Source organism: Phoenix dactylifera, unplaced genomic scaffold, assembly GCF_009389715.1.
Source record: "Phoenix dactylifera cultivar Barhee BC4 unplaced genomic scaffold, palm_55x_up_171113_PBpolish2nd_filt_p 001546F, whole genome shotgun sequence".
NCBI classification, from domain to species: domain Eukaryota; kingdom Viridiplantae; phylum Streptophyta; class Magnoliopsida; order Arecales; family Arecaceae; genus Phoenix; species Phoenix dactylifera.
Genome location: NW_024068854.1, coordinates 58,010 through 67,319, shown reverse-complemented (window position 1 = coordinate 67,319; position 9,310 = coordinate 58,010).

Genomic DNA, 9,310 nt, shown 5'->3' with positions numbered 1-9,310 from the left:
TACACATCTGTGGGAAGCGGAATGTGCATGGAGGCCCATGGATCCCCTTCCCACTAGGCTACTGCTTACACCAGCTGCAAGTAGTTTCTGGAAAAGGCCTATAAGCCCAAGGTAAAAGGGGGGACAGACAGCACCGAATAAGGAAAGATAAAGCTAGAAGGGAAAGCATGGGAGCTTTTTTTCTCGGGTAGAGAATCTATGGGCGCACCACACACTCCCATGCATGAGCGATCGAGCCAAAAAGGGACATGTGCGATGGAGCCAAATAAGAGACAAAGTGAAAATATAAAGGAAAAGGTGCGCAATGAAGAAAGGCAGTGATGCTTTGGGTTTGCATACAGGAATCAATGCCTGGGGGCAGTGGAGAGGGAACCCATGCCAACCCCAAGAATCTACAATAATAACACATTAAATAGTCTTTCGTTACCGGCGTTCTCAATGGGATAACTAGCCCCGAAGAATCACATCATGATCACGTCATCAATACAGCGGTATAATATATATTAATGAATAAAATATAAGAGAAGGAGGTGGAAAGAAAATAAAGAAGGAGCTTGAAGTAGATGGAAGAGGGCCATGCTTTGCCAAGTTTAACTACTAACCTCAAATTGATGAGAGACAGCAGAAACATAGGATTTTTTTTTTTTTTGTTTGCTTGTTTCATATTTTTTACCCTTTTTTTGCATTTTCTGTGTGGAATATTTTGTCCTTTTTGTTTCTTGGCTACAAAGAATACTTTGTCCTTAAATGGGCAGATTTATACCTGAAAATTAATCGGCCATCGGTCAACTATAAAAAATGGTCAAAAAATATATTGATCGACCAATATCGGGTTCATTATTAGTTTATGCATGATGACTATGTTTGATCACTTGCACTCATATATGTAGCCACATATGGACGGTCTTTTACTGGAATTTAACTTTCTAAAAGAAATTATTTAGAATAAAAAAGTGAATCATGCAAGCAACCTCAGAATTGAAGTTACTAGGACAAGAAGCAACCATCCCAGGTGAAGTTTTGGTTGGAAATAACTCTCTCTTTCATAACAGATAACAAGACGGCCTCATCGACTCTCTCTCAAATATCCTCATACAAGACTATACGACAGATCTACTATGGTGTCTACACCAAATAGCCTACTTCAACCTTGTATCTTAGCTCTAGGATTCTTCACTATAGCAAAGGTTCGATCTACTCTAGAGTGCATCTTATATAATTTTAGTGTATGAAAGACACTTGAAATTAGATTAAATAATATTTAAGCATTAATTCTCCCTTCTTTTTGTAATCTCATTTCTCTCTTCAATGCCTCACTTATATTATCTTATCTTTATAAATTATATATATTGGATCTATCAGTATTGCAAAATTTTAGATTAAATAAAGGTTGATTCAATATCTTTACTTTTAATTATCTTGTCCATGCTTTTGGTGCATGTTTTACTTTTCTTTTTCTTTTAGCCGCTCGGCAATACTGAGCTCTCTCATTTGAGGCGTGAAAAAGGAAACCAAGTATTTCTTTCATTGATCTAAATCAAAAAACATATATGTATTATTAGAAAAATATTAAAACAGTAGGTAATAGATATGAAAAATATTAAAAAGAAATCAAGATCGATCACAAGAAAAATATTGGAAAATGAAGAGCCCATGGCAAGTACACTCCCACTTCTATTTTAGGTTGGTTTGGGAATGCCCCTTTGCAAATCCTTCTTTTTATAAACCTTTTGCGGGTGGCAAGTCGATCCGTCCCATCATGCAAACGTAATAAACAACTGGAGTGAATCTAAACTACCATCTCCTTTTCTCGCGGGGAATATTAGAGAGCTTGGCTTACAATTAGGCCCGTCAGCTCCTCCGCATGCAAAGAGAATCTTATGCAACTCCACCTTCCCATTTTCTATTATTTGCATGGGGATGATGGCGAACAACTCGACCCAAAAACCAAAGTACTAGAGTGTGACGTCAAGTCATTATGTCCCTATGCCGAGAGCGCACACGTGTTACAAGTAGTCGGAACAAGGAATTGCAATCCTGCGAGGATAAGCTGTCTATAAAAATCTGTCCTTCGTTTGGATTGCAGGCTGATTCCATGGAACATTGTATCTATGTGCATTAGGATCTCAATTTATGGATCTATGGATTCGGAAAACAAGAGGATCAAACTATTTCCAATCAAACTACTTGTTACAAATAACATCTTGTTGTTGCATCGAAACATACAAATTTTAACTGATCTAGCGGACATTAAACCTAGTAAAATGAAATGGTTGAACAATTAAAAGATTAGATTATTCAAGAAGATGATATACGGTTCCGGTTGTTGCATTTCTTTGTTTCGAACAATTCTTCTTTCTTTTTTTCTTCTAGATACTATCCTCGAGTTTGTTTCTTTTTTTTTAATATTTCAAAGAATTTTTTAGAAATCCTATAAGATCAATTTATTCTTTTTTCTCTAATAGATGATCAGAAGTTTGTCTAGATTCAAATCCTACTAGGAAGTCTACTGGAGATTAAAAATTGTTGCAGGAAAATAAAGATACTTCTTTTGCCCCTTCAAGGTGATTATATATCTACAAAACACCGTTCCAATCCATCCTATTTCATTATTTTATTTTTTATGAATAATATTGCTTGCTTTTGGTATTTAGGGGACTTGACAACGAATTGGTCAACAACAACAATGATTTGGGTAATGATTAAAACTGTTACTTCTTCCTGATCTGGTTTCTACAACTTTCAACCCTATCTTAATTTATTCTCCAGCTATTGGTGGAGTGCTGTCCTAACTCCATCTTGCATCGAGTTTTCTATGAACAATGCATGACCATGGGGATCATTTGCTTTGGTTGTCAAAACCTCCATTGCTAGGTGATCCAGCTAAACTCCGCATGGTTAATTCAAAAGATTCCTTGGATCAGCGAAACTAACGAAATGCTTCCTGCAATTTTATCATGTCCGGCCATGGAGACAAACTAGCATGGGCGCGGCCCCGTCAAGTGGTTGATCATAGGATCCCCAAAGCGCGTGCTTGAAGCTTTGCCGTGGTCCAAATTGCTAGAGTGGAAGCCATCAGAAACAACCAAGAAAAGGAGGAGGACAAATCTAGCTAGCTACGTCGAATGTCAAACCCTTTGTTCATATTGTAATAGCCCAGCCTTGGCCTTGTGGGCCGGCCCGAAGAGGCCAGGCCTAAGCTCGGGCATGCCCTGTTACACACAAAGGAGGAGAAGACTTCCAATCAGAGTCTTCTTCCTCCTCCAATATTACCGGACTCTGGGAGTCCTGAGGCAATCCCAACATCGGCTAGAACTCCGGAATTCAATCTATTTAAGGCTCCTTTCTCTCCCTTTGAGATATCTATTCGATTTATCGTCAAAAAGGGCCGCCAAAATCTTGTCGGACCGAGGTGAGTGACGCTTGCCTTCCTCTCCTTCTTTTCCTAGATTTATAGTTGTCTTTGCTTGGATTTGAGCCAGCTAATCGCTAGGATTTAATTAGAAATAGGGGTGCCTTGTTTCGGCATCTCTTCCCTCCGTGTTCGCTGGCATCAGCTGCCGAAAAAAGAGTGAGCCTTGCCGCCCCTGAGGACCTTGAGATCATGTGGTGGTGGGTTAAAAAATATCCATGATCAGGCCGAGTTTGATTAGTTCTTTGATGATATTCTTCCTCCTTTTTTTCCTTCTTCTCGTCGGCCAACTGCCGTCGCCGGTGGTGCCGCGGCTAAAGGTCGCTGTCGCCGAAACCCAACCACCTTGGGTTGCCACCCCCTAATCCAAGAAGAAGAGGGTGAGATCAGGCTCTCCCCTATTTTGGAGAAGAAGATGAGAACCCTCTCTCTTTTTTCTCTCTCCTCTCTCTCTCTCTTGGTTTATCTTTCTTTGTTTCTCTCTCTTCGCATGATTCTATGGACCCAATAGGAGAGTCCCAAATATTCTCATTGTAGACTCGGGTTGACCTCCTAGAGAGTTCTGGACTAGTGTCACTGCGACCACCCATCATGCTAGCCTTATCCTAACCATTGCCAAGTTTCGTTGGGCTTTATCATCATGAATCTCTATTGCGTTACTTGTACTATGATCTAATTCTTGTTTCATGAGTTGACTGGCTTGATTGACCAAAGCGGACCGACCTGGATAGTTGGACGCTGCTATCGAGTCGACTCTGTCTGTCCTGCACCCCTACTGCTGTCAGCTATCATTGGACCCATAATTGATAACCCGTGATCTATTTCATTGATTGGATATATATATTTCTTGATAAGATGGATTGAGTTACGCTGTAGTGATTGATTCAAATAATTAAGCGTTGTTATCTAGTTGGCCTTGTATATTTTCCTATATAAGTCTATTTTCACAGTGAGCCTTGATTTTGTATAGGGTTATAGTCATCTGGATAGAAAAAAACCCAACAAAATTTTATACCCTAGTTTCTCTCTCTTTCTGGTTCTTCCTGTTGGTATTTTCTCTCTCTAACTTGATCCAAAGAAATTTTAGTTAAAGGGGCTCAAAGGATGGTCCTGGATTGTTACATAATGGTAAACCCTTGAGTGGACCAGTAGAGGGTTTTGGGTTGTCGGATATCTCGGATAATTTTTTATGTTGATTTGGTTCTATAGAAGAACAATCTTCTGGATAAAAGAACATTGAGCAGGATTCTGCGCACCCCGGTTCGTAGACCACAGTGTGGGTAGGTGATTAGTATATCTAGGTTATCAGCAAAGATGTAAAAATTCTTATACACTAACCTGCATAATATAGATATTTTTGTATCTATATATATATATGGTATGCTAAGGATCTAGATAAGTAAGAAGCAAGAATAATTTTATGATGGTTTCTGTATTAAATCATATTTTGATCATGTATGCTTATAATTGATAGTATGATGGATGCATATACATACATAACTTACACTTGCATAATCGGACTAATGGATGTGTTGCTTTGAACTAACCATGTTATATTGATTATTCCTTTAAGTAGAAAAATGTGACCATGGTTAGTCTAAAGCTAGAAATAAAAAAAACTAATGTATGAATGTGAACTAAATTGAATAAATAAGAACTTGGAGCTTATCTCGTTACTATAGTAGGCTCCATCACAGGCCAAATATGTGATACTTTGATAGGCCCATCACAAGCTGGAAATATGAAATTATAGCAACCCCCATCATAGGTTGGAAATGTAAAATTATAGCAAGCCCCGTCACATATTGGAAATGTGATATCTTGGCAGACCCCTTCACAGGGTAGGAAATAGAGCTGAAATTTGGTCCAAAGTTGGAAAGATAATTGATCCGCATCAAGTTAAAAAGGAATATAATGAAAAGCATTGAAAATACTAATAAAGATTTATGAGATATCACCCGATATATCACTCTTGAGTAGCTAGATTTCTATTAATTTTTGATATTCATATTTATATTGATTATTCGAGCATTATTTGTAGTCGGTTTGTAATTTCATGATATGTGCAATAATTTCTTATGGTTTTCAAACTTAAATTATTATTGTATTGGTGTGGATGTGTAAGGATTCTTACTGGGTTGTAAAGCTCACAACTTTTTATTCTTTCTCTTTTTCAGAGTTACATGTTGCATAATACATGGCTATAGTTGAGATCACAGGTGAAGGGGATGATTAGATAAAGCATCACTAGTACTAGTTGGATGATCAAATTTTGTAATTGGATCAACTTTATTGTTTGGTATAAATTGAGATCATTATTGATTACGAATATTGAGGTTGTAATATATTTTTAGGCCTTCCATATTTTCTAGGGCTCTGCCCTAAGGAGTGTGCAATCATGTCGCGTGCCGGACCTGGGTGCTGGGTTCGTGACGTGACACATATCCCTATCATTCTTTTCCTTTAGATTGTCAGATATAATTGAAAGCACTATTATTCTCTCTCTTTTTGCTTGTTAAAAAAAAAAAAAATGAAGCTGCACGGCAACTGATTCTATTCTCACCTTTGCACCTATGCACGGGCTCTGAGGGAGGACCTCTACAACTGGGACTTGGCTTTTTGTAGGTACATGTACATGCATCATAGGGTTTACTATATATGTGGATGCTTCGATATCTTATGCATAAATGCGAACTTGGGGCATCAAATTTCCAAATACATTGGGAGGGGCGGAGTAATTAGTGGACATGATATTCTGTATTATCTAGAATCATCTTTGGGGTCTGGCCTTTATCAATATTCTTTCACCTCAAACCCCTAAATTAGCATTGCGAGTAAATAGCTATTTGCTAGGAGAATTGAATGATGGTATTCTAATTAATTAGGACATCGAAGCATCCCCTTCCGCGTATCATGGTTACAGATTGGACAGTGTTGTGAATGGAAGGCAAAGCTTGCACTTCTCTCAAAGAAACAAATAATTTATGGTTGCATTTCGCATGTCAAATATTAGTGCCATCTTGTTCCTTAAGAAGGGACAAATTATCACCATCATGTAAGGGACAATCAGGGACCCATTAGGTGCCTGTTGTGGTGGTAATGTATTTAGTTGAATCTGTCAAAATTGACGGTTTTAATATCAGGGTGCTATATTTTTACAAGATAATCATCAAAACCTAATGAATAAATCTACGCATATTTTAAGATGCATATATCATGACTACAAAATAATTTTTTTAATTTATATACCCTATCATATATTTTATCGCGCTAGGTGATTAAAAATATTCTTTTTTGTATTGACTTGATCGATGCATAGATCAAAGAGCACAAATATACATGAATTTTGATTTGCAGATCATGATCAATAATTTTGGTTTTCAATTTAGATGGCGTTATTATTGATTTTGAAGATGAGAGAACAAATATGTTACCCTGCGTCTCTATGAGTGCACGTATATAGAGACCACAAATATAGGTATCGATGTATGTATATATGGATGTATTGACAAAAGCAAGAGGGTTACTCCCAACTCAGCGCGGTTCAGGTTTAGGCACCATCCAAACAATATATGTGTTTATGCATGTGTCTGTGTATGGAATCAATAACAAATATTTTATAGTCGATAATCTGAGTAAAAAGGAACAGGACTGGAGGACATCATCATGCATGTTTTAGGACAAAGGATAGATTCTTCAGTCATCATCTCTACTGTTTGATGTGTGGTCACGAGATCTCGGCAGATGCACTTCGTCATCATAAAAATGAAAGCTCGCCTACCAAGTTGATATCTCTCTGGGCCATTTTGGAAGAGAATGATTGCAAAACGAACCAAGAATCCTCTGGATATGATTGAATGGTGATAGAAAGATGCAGAGAGAGATAGAGACTGAGAATTTTTGCTGCTTTAGGCTCTTGATGTGGTCTAGACGCGTGGGGCGAAATTCTTAAAAGTAAAGCAAGAAAGCACCGAAGGCAATAAATAGCAAATAGCTCCAGAGAAGAACTGAAAAGATTTAGTGCCTGAGAATATATAGAGGTAGAATCCAAGTTTGGTACCAATCGGATCTCAAATCTTTTATCATTAAACAGCGACTGTTCCTTTTGATTGTCAAATGGATTTAAAAGCACTATTAATTTCCTCTCTTTTCTTTTCTTTTCTTTTTTTTCACTTGTCTCGTAATATGAAGATGTACAGGATTTGACTCCAGTTACGCATGAGCCTCTATTAACTTACGTGATCCGACAAGCTCATTATTTAAGTAACAGGACTCCATGTACGACCATGGCTATATGCTTGTAGATATATAATATGATAATTATAGCAAAAGAAAATGAGACTTAATCGTGCTTGTTGCAACCAAACGCCATTTCTGCCATCTCAACAGAGATGTGTTGCCAATTAAGGGGTAGACAAATAACAATTTAACCAGCCCTGTGGTTAATTGGTTAGGTGATAATTATCGGCGCTCAACACTAGCCATCCCCAATTAGCTATCCAGAAACCTAAAGTTATCCAGCCAATCAACCACACACCATACAAAAGATATGATAACCTTATTCAAGATGGATGGCCAGTTTAAAGCTAATTCAACGCCCCTATTTTCTTCATCACTTGTACCCTGGATGGTATTTATTACCATCCCCTCAACAAAACAAAGAATAACTTTATTCGCTGATTAGCTCATTGAACGATGAATATGAGCGAGTAAAAAGGTTATCCAGGGATAGTTAATTATTCGGCATCGAGACACAACCTTATGATTCTAATAAAATATGTATGCATATACATGCATAATATGTATATAAGTATTTAATCGTTGGTAATCAAAGTATTAATATACAATAGACCTATAACAGCACAAATTAAACACTTGATTCCTATTTGAGCCCAAAAATTGCTGCTGAAGCAATTCATAGAGTTTGAGATCTTGAAAAAAAGGCTATAAGAATGCAGCTCATAAACCTTCCCACTTCTTCTTCCACTTCTTTCTCTTTTTTTTTCTTTCTTTCTTTTTTCTTTTTTTCTTTTTTTTCTTTTTTTTTTTACAACGGCGGCTCACACACAACGAATATAAATGCAGCCAACAAGATCGAAAAAGAAATACTACACAAGGGCTCAGACAATGACACATGGTTCACCTAGATAAAAGTGGTGAGCTGCAAAGGAGGCAACCCAGTTTGTACCACCATTTGCCTCCCTATGTATATGGGTGGCCTGATGGAAGCTGCACCCCTCGAGTAGTCAGTGGATATCGTGGAGCAGCGATCTGCCCCAGTAGCGCATCCTCGACTCTGAATCCACTCGATCACTGTGGCCGAGTACCCCTCGAGGAGGATGCAATCCCAACACCAGCTTTGCATAGTTAATGCAACCCAACACACGATGCCTCAGTAGTGCTGAAAATCTACGCCCCATGCAGTAGAGCCCTATCCACCACCACCCTCGGATGAGAGCTGCCATTCTTAAAGATCCGAGCAGTCTTATCCAGCCAACAATGGCAGACCAAGTAGGCAGGCACGTGTCCTCCTCTCCTCAAGCCCGAACCCCCGCACGGAGGCCTTCAAGAAGCACAAGTAGTCCTCAATGAATGTCCACCCCTACCGCAGGTCGGGTGAGCCATGGCATACTCCCAAATTTGACTGGCTTGCAGACACTCAATGAAAACATGGCATACTCCCAAATTTGACTGGCTTGCAGACACTCAATGAAAACATTGTAGATAAACTCCTCCAGCTCCGAACAAACCGCACAGACTGAAGAGATCCTCACTTTCCGCCGCACCAGTACGCCTCTAATAAGCAAATACCCCCAAGCCACCTTCTAGAGAAACATGGCTACACAGAGATGGATATGCGCGTCCTCCAAATCCATCCTTTATTAATCTGCCAAGCCA